The sequence below is a fragment of the Oncorhynchus mykiss genome, chromosome 2, assembly GCF_013265735.2.
Source record: "Oncorhynchus mykiss isolate Arlee chromosome 2, USDA_OmykA_1.1, whole genome shotgun sequence".
Taxonomy (NCBI): domain Eukaryota; kingdom Metazoa; phylum Chordata; class Actinopteri; order Salmoniformes; family Salmonidae; genus Oncorhynchus; species Oncorhynchus mykiss.
Genome location: NC_048566.1, coordinates 11,940,862 through 11,964,967, shown reverse-complemented (window position 1 = coordinate 11,964,967; position 24,106 = coordinate 11,940,862). Strand labels below are relative to the sequence as shown.

Here is a 24,106-nt window from a genome sequence, read left to right as displayed (position 1 = left end):
TTAGCTGTGAGACTGGTCTGGTCTGTTAGCTGTGAGACTGGTCTGGTCTGTTAGCTGTGAGACTGGTCTGGTCTGGTAGCTGTGAGACTGGTCTGGTCTGTTAGCTGTGAGACTGGTCTGGTCTGGTAGCTGTGAGACTGGTCTGGTCTGTTAGCTGTGAGACTGGTCTGGTAGCTGTGAGACTGGTCTGGTCTGTTAGCTGTGAGACTGGTCTGGTCTGTTAGCTGTGAGAGTGGTCTGGTCTGTTAGCTGTGAGACTGGTCTGGTCTGTTAGCTGTGAGACTGGTCTGGTCTGTTAGCTGTGAGACTGGTCTGGTCTGGTAGCTGTGAGACTGGTCTGGTCTGTTAGCTGTGAGACTGGTCTGGTAGCTGTGAGACTGGTCTGGTCTGTTAGCTGTGAGACTGGTCTGGTCTGTTAGCTGTGAGAGTGGTCTGGTCTGTTAGCTGTGAGACTGGTCTGGTCTGGTAGCTGTGAGACTGGTCTGGTCTGTTAGCTGTGAGACTGGTCTGGTCTGTTAGCTGTGAGACTGGTCTGGTCTGTTAGCTGTGAGACTGGTCTGTTAGCTGTGAGACTGGTCTGGTCTGTTAGCTGAGAGACTGGTCTGGTCTGTTAGCTGTGAGACTGGTCTGGTCTGTTAGCTGTGAGACTGGTCTGGTCTGTTAGCTGTGAGACTGGTCTGGTCTGTTAGCTGTGAGACTGGTCTGGTCTGTTAGCTGTGAGACTGGTCTGGTCTGGTAGCTGTGAGACTGGTCTGGTCTGTTAGCTGTGAGACTGGTCTGGTAGCTGTGAGACTGGTCTGGTCTGTTAGCTGTGAGACTGGTCTGGTCTGTTAGCTGTGAGACTGGTCTGGTCTGGTAGCTGTGAGACTGGTCTGGTCTGTTAGCTGTGAGACTGGTCTGGTCTGTTAGCTGTGAGACTGGTCTGGTCTGTTAGCTGTGAGACTGGTCTGTTAGCTGTGAGACTGGTCTGGTCTGTTAGCTGAGAGACTGGTCTGGTCTGTTAGCTGTGAGACTGGTCTGGTCTGTTAGCTGTGAGACTGGTCTGGTCTGTTAGCTGTGAGACTGGTCTGGTCTGTTAGCTGTGAGACTGGTCTGGTCTGTTAGCTGAAATCCCCAGCGCTGACAAGGTACAAATCTGTCGTTCTGCCCCTGAACAGGCAGTTAACCCACTGTTCCTAGACCAGTTAACCCACTGTTCCTAGGCCGTCATTGAAAATAGGAATTTGTTCTTAACTGACTTGCCTAGTTAAATAAAGGTTCAATAATCAAATAAATCCTGCCAGGTTATAATGTAGGCCAGGTTATAATGTAGGCAAGGTTATAATGTATGCCAGGTTCATGACATTGTCTCTGTGTGTTCATCGTGGTCTTCCTGCCAGGTATATGACAGTTATAATGTAGGCCAGGTTCATGACATTGTCTCTGTGTGCTCATCGTGGTCTTCCTGCCAGGTTATAATGTAGGCCAGGTTCACGACATTGTCTCTGTGTGTTCATCATGGTCTTCCTGCCAGGTATATGACAGTTATAATGTAGGCCAGGTTCATGACATTGTCTCTGTGTGTTCATCATGGTCTTCCTGCCAGGTATATGACAGTCATAATGTAGGCCAGGTTCATTACATTGTCTCTGTGTGTTCATCGTGGTCTTCCTGCCAGGTATATGACAGTTATAATGTAGGCCAGGTTCACGACATTGTCTCTGTGTGTTCTTCATGGTCTTCCTGCCAGGTTATAATGTAGGCCAGGTTCACGACATTGTCTATGTGTGTTCATCGTGGTCTTCCTGCCAGGTTATAATGTAGGCCAGGTTCACGACATTGTCTCTGTGTTCATCGTGGTCTTCCTGCCAGGTATATGACAGTTATAATGTAGGCCAGGTTCATGACATTGTCTCTGTGTGTTCATCGTGTTCTTCCTGCTAGGTATATGACAGTCATAACGTAGGCCAGGTTCACGACATTGTCTCTGTGTTCATTGTGGTCTTCCTGCCAGGTTATAATGTAGGCCAGGTTCACGACATTGTCTATGTGTGTTCATCGTGGTCTTCCTGCCAGGTTATAATGTAGGCCAGGTTCACAACATTGTCTCTGTGTTCATTGTGGTCTTCCTGCCAGGTTATAATGTAGGCCAGGTTCATGACATTGTCTCTGTGTTCATTGTGGTCTTCCTGCCAGGTTATAATGTAGGCCAGGTTCACAACATTGTCTCTGTGTTCATTGTCGTCTTCCTGCCAGGTTATAATGTAGGCCAGGTACATGACATTGTCTCTGTGTGCTCATCATGGTCTTCCTGCTAGGTTATAATGTAGGCCAGGTTCACGACATTGTCTCTGCGTGTTCATCGTGGTCTTCCTGCCAGATATATGACAGTTATAATGTAGGCCAGGTTCATTACATTGTCTCTGTGTGTTCATCGTGGTCTTCCTGCCAGGTATATGACAGTTATAATGTAGGCCAGGTTCATGACATTGTCTCTGTGTGTTCATCGTGGTCTTCCTGCCAGGTTATAATGTAGGCCAGGTTCACGACATTGTCTCTGTGTGTTCATCATGGTCTTCCTGCCAGGTTATAATGTAGGCCAGGATCACAACATTGTCTCTGTGTTCATTGTGGTCTTCCTGCCAAGTATTTGACAGTTATAATGTAGGCCAGGTTCACGACATTGTCTCTGTGTTCATTGTGGTCTTCCTGCCAGGTTATAATGTAGGCCAGGTTCACAACATTGTCTATGTGTGTTCATTGTGGTCTTCCTGCCAGGTTATAATGTAGGCCAGGTTCACGACATTGTCTCTGTGTTCATTGTGGTCTTCCTGCCAGGTTATAATGTAGGCCAGGTTCACGACATTGTTTATGTGTGTTCATCGTGGTCTTCCTGCCAGGTTATAATGTAGGCCAGGTTCACAACATTGTCTCTGTGCTCATCATGGTCTTCTTGCCAGGTTATAATGTAGGCCAGGTTCACGACATTGTCTCTGTGTTCATCGTGGTCTTCCTGCCAGGTATATGACAGTTATAATGTAGGCCAGGTTCACAACATTGTCTCTGTGTGTTCATCGTGTTCTTCCTGACAGGTATATGACAGTCATAACGTAGGCCAGGTTCACGACATTGTCTCTGTGTTCATTGTGGTCTTCCTGCCAGGTTATAATGTAGGCCAGGTTCACGACATTGTCTATGTGTGTTCATCGTGGTCTTCCTGCCAGGTTATAATGTAGGCCAGGTTCACGACATTGTCTCTGTGTTCATTGTGGTCTTCCTGCCAGGTTATAATGTAGGCCAGGTTCACAACATTGTCTCTGTGTTCATTGTCGTCTTCCTGCCAGGTTATAATGTAGGCCAGGTACATGACATTGTCTCTGTGTGCTCATCGTGGTCTTCCTGCCAGGTATATGACAGTTATAATGTAGGCCAGGTTCACGACATTGTCTCTGTGTGTTCTTCATGGTCTTCCTGCCAGGTTATAATGTAGGCCAGGTTCACGACATTGTCTATGTGTGTTCATCGTGGTCTTCCTGCCAGGTTATAATGTAGGCCAGGTTCACAACATTGTCTCTGTGTTCATCGTGGTCTTCCTGCCAGGTATATGACAGTTATAATGTAGGCCAGGTTCATGACATTGTCTCTGTGTGTTCATCGTGTTCTTCCTGCCAGGTATATGACAGTCATAACGTAGGCCAGGTTCACGACATTGTCTCTGTGTTCATTGTGGTCTTCCTGCCAGGTTATAATGTAGGCCAGGTTCACGACATTGTCTATGTGTGTTCATCGTGGTCTTCCTGCCAGGTTATAATGTAGGCCAGGTTCACAACATTGTCTCTGTGTTCATTGTGGTCTTCCTGCCAGGTTATAATGTAGGCCAGGTTCATGACATTGTCTCTGTGTTCATTGTGGTCTTCCTGCCAGGTTATAATGTAGGCCAGGTTCACAACATTGTCTCTGTGTTCATTGTCGTCTTCCTGCCAGGTTATAATGTAGGCCAGGTACATGACATTGTCTCTGTGTGCTCATCATGGTCTTCCTGCTAGGTTATAATGTAGGCCAGGTTCACGACATTGTCTCTGCGTGTTCATCGTGGTCTTCCTGACAGATATATGACAGTTATAATGTAGGCCAGGTTCATTACATTGTCTCTGTGTGTTCATCGTGGTCTTCCTGCCAGGTATATGACAGTTATAATGTAGGCCAGGTTCATGACATTGTCTCTGTGTGTTCATCGTGGTCTTCCTGCCAGGTTATAATGTAGGCCAGGTTCACGACATTGTCTCTGTGTGTTCATCATGGTCTTCCTGCCAGGTTATAATGTAGGCCAGGATCACAACATTGTCTCTGTGTTCATTGTGGTCTTCCTGCCAAGTATTTGACAGTTATAATGTAGGCCAGGTTCACGACATTGTCTCTGTGTTCATTGTGGTCTTCCTGCCAGGTTATAATGTAGGCCAGGTTCACAACATTGTCTATGTGTGTTCATTGTGGTCTTCCTGCCAGGTTATAATGTAGGCCAGGTTCACGACATTGTCTCTGTGTTCATTGTGGTCTTCCTGCCAGGTTATAATGTAGGCCAGGTTCACGACATTGTTTATGTGTGTTCATCGTGGTCTTCCTGCCAGGTTATAATGTAGGCCAGGTTCACAACATTGTCTCTGTGCTCATCATGGTCTTCTTGCCAGGTTATAATGTAGGCCAGGTTCACGACATTGTCTCTGTGTTCATCGTGGTCTTCCTGCCAGGTATATGACAGTTATAATGTAGGCCAGGTTCACAACATTGTCTCTGTGTGTTCATTGTGTTCTTCCTGACAGGTATATGACAGTCATAACGTAGGCCAGGTTCACGACATTGTCTCTGTGTTCATTGTGGTCTTCCTGCCAGGTTATAATGTAGGCCAGGTTCACGACATTGTCTATGTGTGTTCATCGTGGTCTTCCTGCCAGGTTATAATGTAGGCCAGGTTCACGACATTGTCTCTGTGTTCATTGTGGTCTTCCTGCCAGGTTATAATGTAGGCCAGGTTCACAACATTGTCTCTGTGTTCATTGTCGTCTTCCTGCCAGGTTATAATGTAGGCCAGGTACATGACATTGTCTCTGTGTGCTCATCATGGTCTTCCTGCTAGGTTATAATTTAGGCCAAGTTCACGACATTGTCTCTGCGTGTTCATCGTGGTCTTCCTGCCAGATATATGACAGTTATAATGTAGTTCAGGTTCACGACATTGTCTCTGTGTGCTCATCATGGTCTTCCTGCTAGGTTATAATTTAGGCCAGGTTCACGACATTGTCTCTGCGTGTTCATCGTGGTCTTCCTGCCAGATATATGACAGTTATAATGTAGTTCAGGTTCACGACATTGTCTCTGTGTGCTCATCATGGTCTTCCTGCCAGGTTATAATGTATTCCAGGTTCACAACATTGTCTCTCTGTGTTCATCGTGGTCTTCCTGCCAGGTATATGACAGTTTTAATGTAGGCCAGGTTCATGACATTGTCTCTGTGTGTTCATCGCTGTCTTCCTGCCAGGTATATGACAGTTATAAAGTAGGCCAGGTTCATTACATTGTCTCTGTGTGTTCATCGTGGTCTTCCTGCCAGGTATATGACAGTTATAATGTAGGCCAGGTTCACGACATTGTCTCTGTGTTCATTGTGGTCTTCCTGCCAGGTTATAATATAGGCCAGGTTCACGACATTGTCTCTGTGTTCATTGTGGTCTTCCTGACAGGTTATAATGTAGGCCAGGTTCACGACATTGTTTATGTGTGTTCATCGTGGTCTTCCTGCCAGGTTATAATGTAGGCCAGGTTCACAACATTGTCTCTGTGTTCATTGTGGTCTTCCTGCCAGGTATATGACAGTCATAATGTAGGCCAGGTTCATGACATTGTCTCTGTGTGCTCATCATGGTCTTTCTGCCAGGTTATAATGTAGGCCAGGTTCACAACATTGTCTCTGTGTTCATTGTGGTCTTCCTGCCAGGTGTATGACAGTCATAATGTAGGCCAGGTTCATGACATTGTCTCTGTGTGCTCATCATGGTCTTCCTGCCAGGTTATAATGTAGGCCAGGTTCACAACATTGTCTCTGTGTTCATTGTGGTCTTCCTGCCAGGTTATAATGTAGGCCAGGTTCACGACATTGTCTCTGTGTGTTCATCGTGGTCTTCCTGCCAGGTATATGACAGTTATAATGTAGGCCAGGTTCATGACATTGTCTCTGTGTGTTCGTCGTGGTCTTCCTGCCAGGTATATGACAGTTATAATGTAGGCCAGGTTCACGACATTGTCTCTGTGTGTTCATCGTGGTCTTCCTGCCAGGTATATGACAGTTATAATGTAGGCCAGGTTCATGACATTGTCTCTGTGTGCTCATCGTGGTCTTCCTGCCAGGTTATAATGTAGGCCAGGTTCACGACATTGTCTCTGTGTGTTCATCATGGTCTTCCTGCCAGGTATATGACAGTTATAATGTAGGCCAGGTTCATTACATTGTCTATGTGTGTTCATCGTGGTCTTCCTGCCAGGTTATAATGTAGGCCAGGTTCACGACATTGTCTCTGTGTTCATTGTGGTCTTCCTGCCAGGTATATGACAGTTATAATGTAGGCCAGGTTCATGACATTGTCTCTGTGTGTTCATCGGGGTCTTCCTGCCAGGTTATAATGTAGGCCAGGTTCACGACATTGTCTCTATGTGTTCATCGCTGTCTTCCTGCCAGGTATATGACAGTTATAATGTAGGCCAGGTTCACGACATTGTCTCTGTGTGTTCATCGTGGTCTTCCTGCCAGGTTATAATGTAGGCCAGGTTCACGACATTGTCTCTGTGTGTTGTTCATCGTGGTCTTCCTGCCAGGTTATAATGTAGGCCAGGTTCACGACATTGTCTCTGTGTGTTCATCGGGGTCTTCCTGCCAGGTTATAATGTAGGCCAGGTTCACGACACGAACATTGTTTCTCACACACAGATCTCTGTAGAATTGTAATATGTTGCAGCACTATCGTCTCTCAGATCAAATCCTGCATCGTTGAGGTCATAACCTCGATAAACCACAACATACTCTGGCCTCGGTCCTGAAGCGTTAGGTAATGTGTTCTGGATCCTTGTTGACCATCCCTGAGGTGTGTGAGAGAGAGATTCCCGCCATCCCCTTCCCCTTTCTCTGTTATTAATTACTTACTCCTTCTCTTCTCTCGCTGAACTTGAAAGAGAAGCAGCACCTCCTTTATGGCCCAACCCAGCCTACACCCCGGTGATGGACACCCCCAGCCTCCCCATCCCTCCAGATGTCTCCTTCTCTCATCTCTCTGGGTCCTCAGCTCAGCTAGACTCTCCCCAGGCTGGCTGGAGGAACATACTGTGTAATGTAGAGGCCCAGTCAGGATCCTAGACCAACATTCTGATTACACTCAGTTTGGCATGTCATCCTCACCCTGCTCTCTCTCTCCCTCTCCTTCTCTCCCTTTCTCTCTCTCCCCGTCTCCCTCTCCTTCTCTCCCTCTCCGTCTCCCTCTCTCCTTCTCTCCCTCTCTCCCTCTCTGTCTCATTCTCTCCCTCTCTCCTTCTCGCCCTCTCCTTCTCTCCCTTTCTCTCTCCCCCCGTCTCCCTCTCCTTCTCTCCCTCTCTGTCTCCTTCTCTCCCTCTCTCCCTCTCTGTCTCCTTCTCTCCCTCTCCTTCTCTCCGTCTCCCTCTCCTTCTCTCCCTCTCTCCATCACTCCTCCATGTCTCTCAGCCCCTCTCCTCCTGAGTGACGTGTGCTCCACATGGCCTTGTAGTAATGAGGTAATGTAGTAATGATGTAATACAGTAATGTAGTAACGAGGTAATAACGTAATGTAGTATACTGTAATGAGTCAATGTAGTAATGAAGTAATATGGTAATGTTGTAATTAGGCAGTGCAGTAATGAGGTAATGTAGTAATGATGTAATATGGTAATGTAGTAACGAGGTAATAATGTAATGCAGTAATATGGTAATGAGTCAATGTATTAATGAAGTAATGTGGTAATGCAGTATTTAGGTAGTTTAGTAATGAGGTAATGTATTAATGATGTAATGTAGCAACAATGCAATACAGTAATGTAGTAATGATGTAGTGTAGTAATTATGTAACATAGCAATGAGATAATACAGTAATGTAGGAATGAGATAATGCATAATGATGTAATTCAGGAATGCAGTAATGGGGTAATGTAGGAATTAGGTAATGTATTAATGAGGTAATTCAGGAATGTAGTAATGATGTAATGTAGAAATTATGCAATGTATTAATGAGGTAATTCAGGAATGTGGTAATGATGTAATGTATAAATTAGGTAATGATGTAGTACAGTAATGATGTTATACAGTAATGCAGGCATGATGTAATTCAGTAATGTGATAATGTAGTCGTGTAGTAATAAGATAATGATGCAATGACATTATGCGGTAATGTAGTCATGAGGTAATTAAGTTATGCATCAATGTAGTAATGAGGTAATGACATTATGCAGTAATGTAGTAATGATGTAATGAAGTTATGCATTAATGTAGTAATGCAGTAATGTAGTAATGAGGTAATGAATTTATGCAGTAATGTAGTAATGATGTAATGAAGCTATGCAGTAATGTGTGGGTCAGAGGATAAGCAGTGATGTAGCAATGAGGTAATGAAGTTATGCAGTAATGTAGTAATGAGGTAATGTAGTAATGATGTAATGACATTATGCAGTAATGTAGTAATGAGGTAATGAAGCTATGCAGTAATGAAGTCATGCAGTAATGTGTGGGTCAGAGGATAAGCAGTGATGTAGTAATGAGGTAATGAAGTCATGCAGTAATGTGTGGGTCAGAGGATAAGCAGTAATGTAGTAATCAGGTAATGAAGTAATGAGGTAATGAAGTCATGCAGTAATGTGTGGGTCAGAGGATAAGCAGTAATGTAGTAATCAGGTAATGAAGTAATGAGGTAATGAAGTCATGCAGTAATGTGTGGGTCAGAGGATAAGCAGTAATGTAGTAATCAGGTAATGAAGTAATGAGGTAATGAAGTCATGCAGTAATGTGTGGGTCAGAGGATAAGCAGTAATGTAGTAATGAGGTAATGACATTATGCAGTAATGTGTGGGTCAGAGGATAAGCAGTGATGTAGTAATGAGGTAATGAAGTCATGCAGTAATGTGTGGGTCAGAGGATAAGCAGTAATGTAGTAATCAGGTAATGAAGTAATGAGGTAATGAAGTCATGCAGTAATGTGTGGGTCAGAGGATAAGCAGTAATGTAGTAATGAGGTAATGACATTATGCAGTAATGTGTGGGTCAGAGGATAAGCAGTGATAGTCCTTGACAGACAGGAACTCCATTGATGTGATTGTTGTTGTTCTACAGAGGACAGCTGTGCTGCGGTCGGACACTTCAACGGCTTACGGCTGCAGAGACATAACTACACAGATACTGTCCTGTGTCCCAAATGACAGCCTATTCCCTATATAACTACACAGATACTGTCCTGTGTCCCAAATGACAGCCTATTCCCTATATAACTACACAGATACTGTCCTATGTCCCAAATGACAGCCTATTCCCTATATAACTACACAGATACTGTCCTGTGTCCCAAATGACAGCCTATTCCCTATATAACTACACAGATACTGTCCTATGTCCCAAATGACAGCCTATTCCCTATATAACTACACAGATACTGCCTTGTGTCCCAAATGACAGCCTATTCCCTATATAACTACACAGATACTGTTCTGTGTCCCAAATGACAGCCTATTCCCTATGTAGTGAACTACTTTTGACCAGGGCCCTATGGAGGGTGCCATTTGGGACAAAGGCTGATATCCTCAAACAACCTCTCACTACTGATATGACAAGGAGAGCTGAGGTTCTGCTGTACCAGCTGAGGTTCTGCTGTACCAGCTGAGGTAGTGGTGGAGCTGAGGTCTGCTGTACCAGCTGAGGTAGTGGTGGAGCTGAGGTTCTGCTGTACCAGCTGAGGTAGTGATGGAGCTGAGGTCTGCTGTACCAGCTGAGGTAGTGGTGGAGCTGAGGTTCTGCTGTACCAGCTGAGGTAGTGATGGAGCTGGGGTTCTGCTGTACTGCTGAGGTAGTGATGGAGCTGAGGTTCTGCTGTACCAGCTGAGGTAGTGATGGAGCTGAGGTTCTGCTGTACCAGCTGAGGTAGTGATGGAGCTGAGGTTCTGCTGTACTGCTGAGGTAGTGATGGAGCTGATGTATTGATGGAGCTGAGGTAGTGATGGAGCTGAGGTAGTGATGGAGCTGAGGTTGTGGTGTCATGCCTCTCATGCATAACTTCAAAATCACCTCTCTAACCTGAAACACTACTGTCTACACCTCTCTAACCTGAAACACTACTGTCTACACCTCTCTAACCTGAAACACTACTGTCTACACCTCTCTAACCTGAAACACTACTGTCTACACCTCTCTAACCTGAAACACTACTCTGTCTACACCTCTCTAACCTGAAACACTACTGTCTACACCTCTCTAACCTGAAACACTACTGTCTACACCTCTCTAACCTGAAACACTACTGTCTACACCTCTCTAACCTGAAACACTACTGTCTACACCTCTCTAACCTGAAACACTACTGTCTACACCTCTCTAACCTGAAACACTACTGTCTACACCTCTCTAACCTGAAACACTACTGTCTACACCTCTCTAACCTGAAACACTACTGTGTCTACACCTCTCTAACCTGAAACACTACTGTCTACACCTCTCTAACCTGAAACACTACTGTCTACACCTCTCTAACCTGAAACACTACTGTCTACACCTCTCTATCCTGAAACACTACTCTGTATACACCTCTCTAACCTGAAACACTACTCTGTCTACACCTCTCTATCCTGAAACACTACTGTCTTTTTATTTTTTTTATTTCACCTTTATTTAACCAGGTAGGCTAGTTGAGAACAAGTTCTCATTTGCAACTGCGACCTGGCCAAGATAAGGCAAACACTACTGTCTACACCTCTCTAACCTGAAACACTACTGTCTACACCTCTCTAACCTGAAACACTACTCTGTCTACACCTCTCTAACCTGAAACACTACTCTATCTACACCTCTCTAACCTGAAACACTACTGTCTACACCTCTCTAACCTGAAACACTACTGTCTACACCTCTCTAACCTGAAACACTACTCTATCTACACCTCTCTATCCTGAAACACTACAGTCTACACCTCTCTAACCTGAAACACTACTCTATCTACACCTCTCTATCCTGAAACACTACAGTCTACACCTCTCTATCCTGAAACACTACTGTCTACACCTCTCTAACCTGAAACACTACTCTGTCTACACCTCTCTAACCTGAAACACTACTGTCTACACCTCTCTAACCTGAAACACTACTGTCTACACCTCTCTAACCTGAAACACTACTGTGTCTACACCTCTCTAACCTGAAAACTACTCCTCTGTATATGCCCACCTCTCCAACCAAATGAATGACCTGTTTGGTGATGCCAGCTTAGAGAATGTATTATTTCACAGAGGAGAACTTAGTGGGTTTTAGTTGTGCGGTCGAAGACAAATAAGGTTCCTTGATTTCATGGTGTTTGAGGGATGGTGGCACATTCCCTCACTCTCTCTGGTCATTAACTCTTCATGTCGTCATTTTTGTTTTAGTCTCCTATTTCAACCCAGTGGTTCCTCCGTCAGGATTAACCCAAACCACAAGACATCTCTCTTCAGAGCCCTTTACAGCAGATTGTTGTAGTTTCAGTCAAATCAAACGCTTATTTTACATCAGCTTTTTCATCTGGACCCTGAGAAAACAGTCCTGGACTTTGTCTCTCTCTGTCTCTCTCCCTCTTTCTCTCTTCCTGTCTCTCTTTCTGTGTGTCTCTGGTTCTCTCTTTCTGTCGCTCTCTCTCTCTCTCTGTGTCTCTCTCTCTCTCTCTGTGTCTCTCTTGCTCTGTCTCTCTCTCTCTCTCTCTCTCTCTCTCCCCCTCTTTCTCTCTCTCTCTCTCTCTCTCTCTCTCTCGCTCTCTCTCTGTCTCTAGGGCTCAATCAGTCTTTCTCCTCTCCAGTATGATCACAACCTCTCCTCTCAATTCCACACCTCTCCTAATGAATAACATTGCTCTAGTCGTATCGGTGCTTCCCCTTGTATAGAGGTAACTGAAGTCAAACCACCAGGAAATGTTGCAGCCACACCACTACAGAAGCAGAGTCACGAGGAGAGGCAGCACATGGTGAACTGTGAGTAGACAGAGGTTATGTAGTGCCCCCGGGGGGGGGGGGGGGGGAGCTTGTCTCAACACAGTAGTAGTAAACTAACTCTCATCATGTTGAGTGGCCCCCCGGGGGCCTGACTCCTAGCGCTGTGTGTGGCTTGACCTTCCGTGAGACCCCCCCCAACCCCGGTCTCCTCTTAGTCCTCACGCACGCCCCTGTCCCCACACACCCGCCTGCCACCGGGCCGCTTGGATAAACAGCCTGTAAACACAGGGAGTGTGAGTGGCTGTGTGTATGAGTGAGTGTTCCTGTGTATAGTCTCTGTATATGAACACAGGGAGAGAGTAGTGGGATGTGCGTATACAGTGGTCAGATTAAAGGCCTTGTTCCCCGTTCCCACACTGGTAGCCACTCCACACTAACCTCAGCTTGGGGGGGAGGCACTCCACACTAACCTCAACTGGGGGGGGGGGGCACTCCACACTAACCTCAGCTGGGCTCCTCTCTCTGTCTGGCTGGATATGATGGGTCAGGATGTGGGTGGGGGGGAGCTTTCTCTACATGGCTGGATATGATGGGTCAAGACGTGGGTGAGGGGGGGGGGGGGGGGGGAGCTTTCTCTCTACCTATTGAGCCCCCACCTCCAGTACAAAACGTTTCTCAGAGGGACCATGTCATAGATGCAGAGATGAGGTCTAGTATGGACATTTATTATACTGATAGCTGTGATATCTTAGTTCAGACTGTAATTATTACTGATAGCTGTGATATCTTAGACAGTTCAGACTGTAATTATTACTGATAGCTGTGATATCTTAGACAGTTCAGACTGTAATTATTACTGATAGCTGTGATATCTTAGTTCAGACTGTAATTATTACTGATAGCTGTGATATCTTAGCCAGTTCAGACTGTAATTATAACTGATAGCTGTGATATCTTAGCCAGTTCAGACTGTAATTATAACTGATAGCTGGGATATCTTAGACAGTTCAGACTGTAATTATTACTGATAGCTGTGATATCTTAGTTCAGACTGTAATTATTACTGATAGCTATGATATCTTAGTTCAGACTGTAATTATAGGGGGGTCATAGGGGGGCCCTGGTCATAGGGGGGCCCTGTTCTATAGGGGGGCCTATGGGCCCTGGTCATAGGGGGGCTTATGGGCCCTGGTCATAGGGAGGCTTATGGGCCCTGGTCATAGGGGGGCCTATGGGCCCTGGTCATAGGGGGGCCTATGGGCCCTGGTCATAGGGGGGCCTAGGAGCCCTGGTCATAGCGGTGCCTATGGGCCCTGGTCATAGGGAGGCTTATGGGCCCTGGTCATAGGGAGGCTTATGGGCCCTGGTCATAGGGGGGCCTATGGGCCCTGGTCATAGCGGTGCCTATGGGCCCTGGTCATAGGGGGGCCCTGGTCATAGGGGGGCCTATGGGCCGTGGTCATAGGGGGCCCTGGTCATAGGGGGGCCCTGGTCATAGGGGGGCCCTGGTCATAGGGGGCCCTGGTCATAGGTGGGCCCTGGTCATAGGGGGGCCTATGGGCCCTGGTCATAGGGGGCCCTGGTCATAGGGGGGCCTACATAGGGAATAGAGTGGTATTTAAGGCCCGGTCCTGTTCTCCTCCAACGGCTCATCACCTCTCTGGTTCTTTCCCTAAAATGGTGTGAATCATTCACAAGAGGTGGCAGATTTCTGATTTTGTGGGACAAGTCAAAACCATTTCTGACCCAGAAGTTTAACATTTCAAGGGAGCCTTTCTTTAGTTGTTTTTGGATGACATTGGGATTACATCACGCCAACCAACTATGGCTCCTTCCCAAATGGCACCCTATTCCCTATAGGGGCCCTGGTCAAAAGTAGTGCACTACGTAGGGAATAGGGTGCCACTTCAGACGGATGGTTCAGTTGTGTAACATAATTAATAATCAATGTTCTACTCCACTTGGGATTTGAACCGGTGACCCTCTGGTTGTAAGGTCTACTGCCTCCTCCTCAGTGACCCTGAGTTGTTCCTGTAGTTAAACCTCCTCTTCTGCCTCCTCCTCAGTGACCCTGAGTTGTTCCTGTAGTTAAACCTCCTCTTCTGCCTCCTCCTCAGTGACCCTGAGTTGTTCCCGTAGTTAAACCTCCTCCTCAGTGACCCTGAGTTGTTCCTGTAGTTAAACCTCCTCTCCTGCCTCCTCCTCAGTGACCCTGAGTTGTTCCCGTAGTTAAACCTCCTCCTCAGTGACCCTGAGTTGTTCCCGTAGTAAAACCTCCTCTCCTGCCTCCTCCTCAGTGACCCTGAGTTGTTCCCGTAGTTAAACCTCCTCCTCAGTGACCCTGAGTTGTTCCTGTAGTTAAACCTCCTCTTCTGCCTCCTCCTCAGTGACCCTGAGTTGTTCCTGTAGTTAAACCTCCTCCTCAGTGACCCTGAGTTGTTCCTGTAGTTAAACCTCCTCCTCAGTGACCCTGAGTTGTCCCTGTAGTTAAACCTCCTCCTCAGTGACCCTGAGTTGTTCCTGTAGTTAAACCTCCTCCTCAGTGACCCTGAATTGTTCCTGTAGTTAAACCTCCTCCTCAGTGACCCTGAGTTGTTCCCGTAGTAAAACCTCCTCTCCTGCCTCCTCCTCAGTGACCCTGAGTTGTTCCCGTAGTTAAACCTCCTCCTCAGTGACCCTGAGTTGTTCCCGTAGTAAAACCTCCTCTCCTGCCTCCTCCTCAGTGACCCTGAGTTGTTCCCGTAGTTAAACCTCCTCCTCAGTGACCCTGAGTTGTTCCTGTAGTTATACCTCCTCCTCAGTGACCCTGAGTTGTTCCTGTAGTTAAACCTCCTCCTCAGTGATCCTGAGTTGTTCCTGTAGTTAAACCTCCTCCTCAGTGACCCTGAGTTGTTCCCGTAGTTAAACCTCCTCTCCTGCCTCCTCCTCAATGACCCTGAGTTGTTCCCGTAGTTAAACCTCCTCCTCAGTGACCCTGAGTTGTTCCTGTAGTTATACCTCCTCCTCAGTGACCCTGAGTTGTTCCTGTAGTTAAACCTCCTCCTCAGTGACCCTGAGTTGTTCCTGAAGTTAAACCTCCTCCTCAGTGACCCTGAGTTGTTCCCGTAGTTAAACCTCCTCCTCAGTGACCCTGAGTTGTTCCCGTAGTTAAACCTCCTCTCCTGCCTCCTCCTCAATGACCCTGAGTTGTTCCTGTAGTTAAACCTCCTCCTCAGTGACCCTGAGTTGTTCCCGTAGTTAAACCTCCTCTCCTGCCTCCTCCTCAGTGACCCTGAGTTGTTCCCGCAGTTAACCGTCTGGTTGTTTTTCATGTAGTATAAATCCAGGGAGAGATAGTGTCCCTAGAAGTCAGCTGTGTTGTCTGGTAACGGATGATTACAGGGAGAGAGATAAAAGCACTGAACTTCTAGTACTTCAAAGACAAGTCTCCTCTCCCTCCTCATCTTCATCCTTCCACCCCTCCTCCTCCTCCTCCTCTCTCCATCTTCCCTCCTCCAGACGCCCCCCCTCCACACACACACACACACACACACACACACACACACACACACACACACACACACACACACACACACACACACCCGATGACAGTGAGATGTGAATGACGGTAGCTAGCGAGGTAAGTGGTGTTTGTCTGTGTGTTTGTCTGTGTTAAAGCCTCGGTCTGAAGGTTAAACACTGCCTGGTCCAGACTCTATCGTCGCCGTGTTGAGAAGGTAGAACTGTTTTAGTGAGTGAGGTTCTGGAGCAGAGAGACACACCCACCCTGTCTTCTTCTGTTGTCCTGGAGCAGAGAGACACACCCACCCTGTCTTCTTCTGTTGTCCTGGAGCAGAGAGATACACCCACCCTGTCTTCTTCTGTTGTCCTGGAGCAGAGAGAGATACACCGACCCTGTCTTCTTCTGTTGTCCTGGAGCAGAGAGATACACCCACCCTGTCTTCTTCTGTTGTCCTGGAGCAGAGAGATACACCCACCCTGTCTTCTTCTGTTGTCCTGGAGCAGAGAGATACACCCACCCTGTCTTCTTCTGTTGTCCTGGAGCAGAGAGATACACCCACCCTGTCTTCTCCTGTTGTCCTGGAGCAGTGAGATACACCCACCCTGTCTTCTTCTGTTGTCCTGGAGCAGAGAGAGATACACCCACCCTGTCTTCTTCTGTTGTCCTGGAGCAGAGAGATACACCCACCCTGTCTTATTCTGTTGTCCTGGAGCAGAGAGATACACCCACCCTGTCTTCTTCTGTTGTCCTGGAGCAGGGAGATACACCCACCCTGTCTTCTTCTGTTGTCCTGGAGCAGAGAGATACACCCACCCTGTCTTCTTCTGTTGTCCTGGAGCAGGGAGAGATACACCCACCCTGTCTTCTTCTGTTGTCCTGGAGCAGAGAGAGATACACCCACCCTGTCTTCTTCTGTTGTCCTGGAGCAGAGAGATACACCCACCCTGTCTTCTTCTGTTGTCCTGGAGCAGGGAGAGATACACCCACCCTGTCTTCTTCTGTTGTCCTGGAGCAGAGAGAGATACACCCACCCTGTCTTCTTCTGTTGTCCTGGAGCAGAGAGAGATACACCCACCCTGTCTTCTTCTGTTGTCCTGGAGCAGGGAGATACACCCACCCTGTCTTCTTCTGTTGTCCTGGAGCAGAGAGATACACCCACCCTGTCTTCTTCTGTTGTCCTGGAGCAGAGAGAGATACACCCACCCTGTCTTCTTCTGTTGTCCTGGAGCAGAGAGAGATACACCCACCCTGTCTTCTTCTGTTGTCCTGGAGCAGAGAGAGATACACCCACCCTGTCTTCTTCTGTTGTCCTGGAGCAGAGAGAGATACACCCACCCTGTCTTCTTCTGTTGTCCTGGAGCAGAGAGAGATACACCCACCCTGTCTTCTTCTGTTGTCCTGGAGCAGAGAGATACACCCACCCTGTCTTCTTCTGTTGTCCTGGAGCAGAGAGAGATACACCCACCCTGTCTTATTCTGTTGTCCTGGAGAAGGGAGATACACCCACCCTGTCTTTTTCTGTTGTCGTTATTAAGAGGAGTGTGATCAACATGGCGTCACTCAGCGTTCACTAATAACAGGCTGAGATACGAGAGGATGTTTCTCTGAAGTCTTCCTGCACACACTGACCTTGATTTATAAAGACTGGTTATCAGTCACCTGGGCTCGTGACATTTCCAGCTAGTATGTTTAAAACATCACAGAGCGTTGCTTCCGTGTTCTCATCGCAACACAGTGACTTGTGTCATCGGTTAGACCTGTAGGGACAGGGTGTCTCAGTCACCCTGTCTTGTCTCGGTCACCCTGTCTTGTCTCGGTCACCCTGTCTTGTCTCAGTCACCCTGTCTTGTCTCAGTCACCCTGTCTTGTCTCGGTCACCCTGTCTTGTCTCGGTCACCCTGTCTTGTCTCGGTCACCCTGTCTTGTCTCGGTCACCCTGTCTTGTCTCGGTCACCCTGTCTTGTCTCGGTCACCCTGTCTTGTCTCGGTCACCCTGTCTTGTCTCGGGCACCCTGTCTTGTCTCAGGCACCCTGTCTTCAATGTGGAGGCTATATACAGGGGGTACCGGTACAGAGTCAATGTGGAGGCTATATACAGGGGGTACCGGTACAGAGTCAATGTGGAGGCTATATACAGGGGGTACCGGTACAGAGTCAATGTGGAGGCTATATACAGGGTGTTACGGTACAGAGTCAATGTGGAGGCTATATACAGGGTGTTACGGTACAGAGTCAATGTGGAGGCTATATACAGGGGGTACCAGTACAGAGTCAATGTGGAGGCTATATACAGGGGGTACCGGTACAGAGTCAATGTGGAGGCTATATACAGGGTGTTACGGTACAGAGTCAATGTGGAGGCTATATACAGGGGTACTGGTACAGAGTCAATGTGGAGGCTATATACAGGGTGTTACGGTACAGAGTCAATGTGGAGGCTATATACAGGGGGTACCGGTACAGAGTCAATGTGGAGGCTATATACAGGGTGTTACGGTACAGAGTCAATGTGGAGGCTATATACAGGGGTACCTGTACAGAGTCAATGTGGAGGCTATATACAGGGTGTTACGGTACAGAGTCAATGTGGAGGCTATATACAGGGGGTACCGGTACAGAGTCAATGTGGAGGCTATATACAGGGTATTACGGTACAGAGTCAATGTGGAGGCTATATACAGGGGGTACCGGTACAGAGTCAATGTGGAGGCTATATACAGGGGGTACCGGTACAGAGTCAATGTGGAGACTATATACAGGGGGTACCAGTACAGAGTCAATGTGGAGACTATATACAGGGGGAGCAGTACAGAGTCAATGTGGAGGCTATATACAGGGTATTACGGTACAGAGTCAATGTGGAGGCTATATACAGGGTATTACGGTACAGAGTCAATGTGGAGGCTATATACAGGGTATTACGGTACAGAGTCAATGTGGAGGCTATATACAGGGTATTACGATACAGAGTCAATGTGGAGACTATATACAGGGGGTACCGGTACAGAGTCAATGTGGAGGCTATATACAGGGTGTACCGGTACAGAGTCAATGTGGAGACTATATACAGGGGGTACCGGTACAGAGTCAATGTGGAGGCTATATACAGGGTATTACGGTACAGAGTCAATGTGGAGGCTATATACAGGGTATTACGATACAGAGTTAATGTGGAGGCTATATACAGGGGGTACCGGTACTGAGTCAATGTGGAGGCTATATACAGGGGGTACCGGTACAGAGTCAATGTGGAGGCTATATACAGGGTGTTACGGTACAGAGTCAATGTGGAGGCTATATACAGGGTGTTACGGTACAGAGTCAATGTGGAGGCTATATACAGGGGGTACCGGTACAGAGTCAATGTGGAGGCTATATACAGGGTATTACGGTACAGAGTCAATGTGGAGACTATATACAGGGGGTACCGGTACTGAGTCAATGTGGAGGCTATATACAGGAGGTACCGGTACAGAGTCAATGTGGAGGCTATATACAGGGGGTACCGGTACAGAGTCAATGTGGAGGCTATATACAGGGGGTACCGGTACAGAGTCAATGTGGAGGCTATATACAGGGTGTTACGGTACAGAGTCAATGTGGAGGCTATATACAGGGTGTTACGGTACAGAGTCAATGTGGAGGCTATATACAGGGGGTACCGGTACAGAGTCAATGTGGAGGGGTTCTGTTTTGTCCTGGACTACTTTTCAGATTTGAAGCAAACAGACATTCATAATATCAGCCAACAATATAAAATTCCCAGTTCATGTTTACAAAACCAAGTTTCTAAGTGTTTTTAAAAAAAAACCGGTTCTGTCTGAGTCACGGTGTTATGACGTACGGTAAGGCATTGTAGTCAGAATGGATGGATGCAGTTCAATTCCTGATCAATATATAATTCACCAAAACATTTCTCATGGTCGTCTCAAAGACAGAGATGTTGTAAATCCCAGCTGGCCTGATACGTTGTTTGTTGCCTCCAGCCTTTAGGGACACACTGTTTTCACTTTCAATGACTCAATATTTTCATTTTTTATAATTACGAAAACAGACCACTGTGGTCGGGAATGTCAATACAATCCAACGAGCCAGGGAAATGATCACAAGTCAGTCATAACCTCAGCTAATAGGGCTCAAGGCCCGCGGGTCGAATAGGACACACAAACGACTATGAATGAGTCATCAACTTTATTAAATCACAGCCTGGTGTGCTCACGCTGGTGAATTCAACTTCAATGTCTCTGCTTTCGTGTGTCCCGATGACAGCTCGCAGTGGAGGGAGGGAGGGGGGGGAGGGAGGGAGGGAGGGGAGGGAGGGATGGAGGGGAGGGTGGGAGGGAGGGGAGGGGGGGAGGGAGGGAGGGAGGGAGGGAGGGAGGGAGGGAGGGGAGGGAGGGGGGAGGGATGGAGGGGGGGGGTACACGTGCCAAAGTCCGAGCTGGGCTACTAAAATGTTGCAGTCTGGCATGGGTTTTTTAAAAGCTTGACAATGAATAACTCCAAAAACAACACAGCCTGCAACACAACACCATGCAGGTCTTTTACAGCAACATTTAGGCAGTAAACGGTGCTGGCTACTCTACTGTAGAGACCATACAGTAAGACTGGCTACTCTACTGTAGATACCATACAGTAAGACTGGCTACTCCACTGTAGATACCATACACTAAGACTGGCTACTCTACTGTAGATACCATACAGTAAGACTGGCTACTCTACTGTAGAGACCATACAGTAAGACTGGCTACTCTACTGTAGATACCATACAGTAAGACTGGCTACTCTACTGTAGATACCATACACTAAGACTGGCTACTCTACTGTAGATACCATACAGTAAGACTGGCTACTCTACTGTAGATACCATACAGTAAGACTGGCTACTCTACTGTAGATACCATACAGTAAGACTGGCTACTCTACTGTAGATACCATACAGTAAGACTGGCTACTCTACTGTAGTACACCATACAGTAAGACTGGCTACTCTACTGTAGATACCATACAGTAAGACTGGCTACTCTACTGTAGATACCATACAGTAAGACTGGCTACTCTACTGTAGATACCATACAGTAAGACTGGCTACTCTACTGTAGATATCATACAGTAAGACTGGCTACTCTACTGTAGATACCATACAGTAAGACTGGCTACTCTACTGTAGAGACCATACAGTAAGACTGGCTACTCTACTGTAGATACCATACAGTAAGACTGGCTACTCTACTGTAGATATCATACAGTAAGACTGGCTACTCTACTGTAGATACCATACAGTAAGACTGGCTACTCTACTGTAGATACCATACAGTAAGACTGGCTACTCTACTGTAGATATCATACAGTAAGACTGGCTACTCTACTGTAGATACCATACAGTAAGACTGGCTACTCTACTGTAGATATCATACAACCTTTATTTAACCAGGCAAGTCAGTTAAGAACAAATTCTTATTTTCAATGACGGCCTGGGAACAGTGGGTTAACTGGTCTAGGAACAGTGGGTTAACTGCCTGTTCAGGGGCAGAACGACAGATTTGTACCTTGTCAGCTCAGGGATTTGAATTTGCGACCTTCCGGTTACTAGTCCAACACTCTAACCACTAGGCTACCCTGCCGCCTCTACACTCTAACCACTAGGCTACCCTGCCGCCTCTACACTCTAACCACTAGGCTACCCTGCCTCCTCTACACTCTAACCACTAGGCTACCCTGCCTCCTCTACACTCTAACCACTAGGCTACCCTGCCACCTCTACACTCTAACCACTAGACTACCCTGCCACCTCTACACTCTAACCACTAGGCTACCCTGCCACCTCTACACTCTAACCACTAGGCTACCCTGCCACCTCTACACTCTAACCACTAGGCTACCCTGCCTCCTCTACACTCTAACCACTAGGCTACCCTGCCTCCTCTACACTCTAACCACTAGGCTACCTGCCTCCTCTACACTCTAACCACTAGGCTACCCTGCCCCCTCTACACTCTAACCACTAGGCTACCCTGCCCCCACTACACTCTAACCACTAGGCTACCATGCCACCTCTACACTCTAACCACTAGGCTACCCTGCCCCCTCTACACTCTAACCACTAGGCTACCCTGCCACCTCTACACTCTAACCACTAGGCTACCCTGCCTCCTCTACACTCTAACCACTAGGCTACCCTGCCACCTCTACACTCTAACCAGTAGGCTACCCTGCCCCCTCTACACTCTAACCACTAGGCTACCCTGCCGCCTCTACACTCTAACCACTAGGCTACCCTGCCTCCTCTACACTCTAACCACTAGGCTACCCTGCCACCTCTACACTCTAACCAGTAGGCTACCCTGCCCCCTCTACACTCTAACCACTAGGCTACCCTGCCGCCTCTACACTCTAACCACTAGGCTACCCTGCCACCTCTACACTCTAACCACTAGGCTACCCTGCCACCTCTACACTCTAACCACTAGGCTACCCTGCCACCTCTACACTCTAACCACTAGGCTACCCTGCCACCTCTACACTCTAACCACTAGGCTACCCTGCCTCCTCTACACTCTAACCACTAGGCTACCCTGCCCCCACTACACTCTAACCACTAGGCTACCCTGCTTCCTCTACACTCTAACCACTAGGCTACCCTACCTCCTCTACACTCTAACCACTAGGCTACCCTGCCTCCTCTACACTCTAACCACTAGGCTACCCTGCCTCCTCTACACTCTAACCACTAGGCTACCCTGCCACCTCTACACTCTAACCACTAGGCTACCCTGCCCCCTCTACACTCTAACCACTAGGCTACCTGCCTCCTCTACACTCTAACCACTAGGCTACCCTGCCCCCACTACACTCTAACCACTAGGCTACCCTGCCTCCTCTACACTCTAACCACTAGGCTACCCTGCCTCCTCTACACTCTAACCACTAGGCTACCCTGCTTCCTCTACACTCTAACCACTAGGCTACCCTGCCTCCTCTACACTCTAACCACTAGGCTACCCTGCCTCCCCACTATAATACACCATACAGTAATACACCATCTACAGTGCCTTGCGAAAGTATTCGGCCCCCTTGAACTTTGTGACCTTTTGCCACATTTCAGGCTTCAAACATAAAGATATAAAACTGTATTTTTTTGTGAAGAATCAACAACAAGTGGGACACAATCATGAAGTGGAACGACATTTATTGGATATTTCAAACTTTTTTAACAAATCAAAAACTGAAAAATTGGGCGTGCAAAATCATTCAGCCCCTTTACTTTCAGTGCAGCAAACTCTCTCCAGAAGTTCTGTGAGGATCTCTGAATGATCCAATGTTGACCTAAATGACTAATGATGATAAATACAATCCACCTGTGTGTAATTAAGTCTCAGTATAAATGCACCTGCACTGTGATAGTCTCAGAGGTCCGTTAAAAGCGCAGAGAGCATCATGAAGAACAAGGAACACACCAGGCAGGTCCGAGATACTGTTGTGAAGAAGTTTAAAGCCGGATTTGGATACAAAAAGATTTCCCAAGCTTTAAACATCCCAAGGAGCACTGTGCAATCGATAATATTGAAATGGAAGGAGTATCAGACCACTGCAAATCTACCAAGACCTGGCCGTCCCTCTAAACTTTCAGCTCATACAAGGAGAAGACTGATCAGAGATGCAGCCAAGAGGCCCATGATCACTCTGGATGAACTGCAGAGATCTACAGCTGAGGTGGGAGACTCTGTCCATAGGACAACAATCAGTCGTATATTGCACAAATCTGGCCTTTATGGAAGAGTGGCAAGAAGAAAGCCATTTCTTAAAGATATCCATAAAATGTGTAGTTTAAAGTTTGCCACAAGCCACCTGGGAGACACACCAAACATGTGGAAGAAGGTGCTCTGGTCAGATGAAACCAAAATTGAACTTTTTGGCAACAATGCAAAACGTTATGTTTGGCGTAAAAGCAACACAGCTCATCACCCTGAACACACCATCCCCAATGTCAAACATGGTGGTGGCAGCATCATGGTTTGGGCCTGCTTTTCTTCAGCAGGGACAGGGAAGATGGTTAAAATTGATGGGAAGATGGATGGAGCCAAATACAGGACCATTCTGGAAGAAAACCTGATGGAGTCTGCAAAAGACCTGAGACTGGGACGGAGATTTGTCTTCCAACAAGACAATGATCCAAAACATAAAGCAAAATCTACAATGGAATGGTTCAAAAATAAACATATCCAGGTGTTAGAATGGCCAAGTCAAAGTCCAGACCTGAATCCAATCGAGAATCTGTGGAAAGAACTGAAAACTGCTGTTCACAAATGCTCTCCATCCAACCTCACTGAGCTCGAGTTGTTTTGCAAGGAGGAATGGGAAAAAATGTCTGTCTCTCGATGTGCAAAACTGATAGAGACATACCCCAAGCGACTT

General features: G+C 47.1%; 1 protein-coding gene and 2 long non-coding RNA genes across 8 annotated transcripts in view; all 3 read left to right on the top strand.

The window, feature by feature from the left end:
* LOC110513475 (vacuolar protein sorting-associated protein 13B) overlaps positions 1–24,106 on the top strand; it is an 818,772-nt gene that overhangs the window by 325,743 nt on the left and 468,923 nt on the right. The window lies entirely within an intron of this gene.
* Positions 2,374–3,414, top strand: LOC118937715. Its single transcript, XR_005035108.1, has 3 exons — positions 2,374–2,817; positions 3,000–3,263; positions 3,386–3,414. It is a non-coding gene; the product is annotated as an uncharacterized LOC118937715 (long non-coding RNA).
* Positions 4,105–5,689, top strand: LOC118937716. Its single transcript, XR_005035110.1, has 3 exons — positions 4,105–4,545; positions 4,728–4,991; positions 5,588–5,689. It is a non-coding gene; the product is annotated as an uncharacterized LOC118937716 (long non-coding RNA).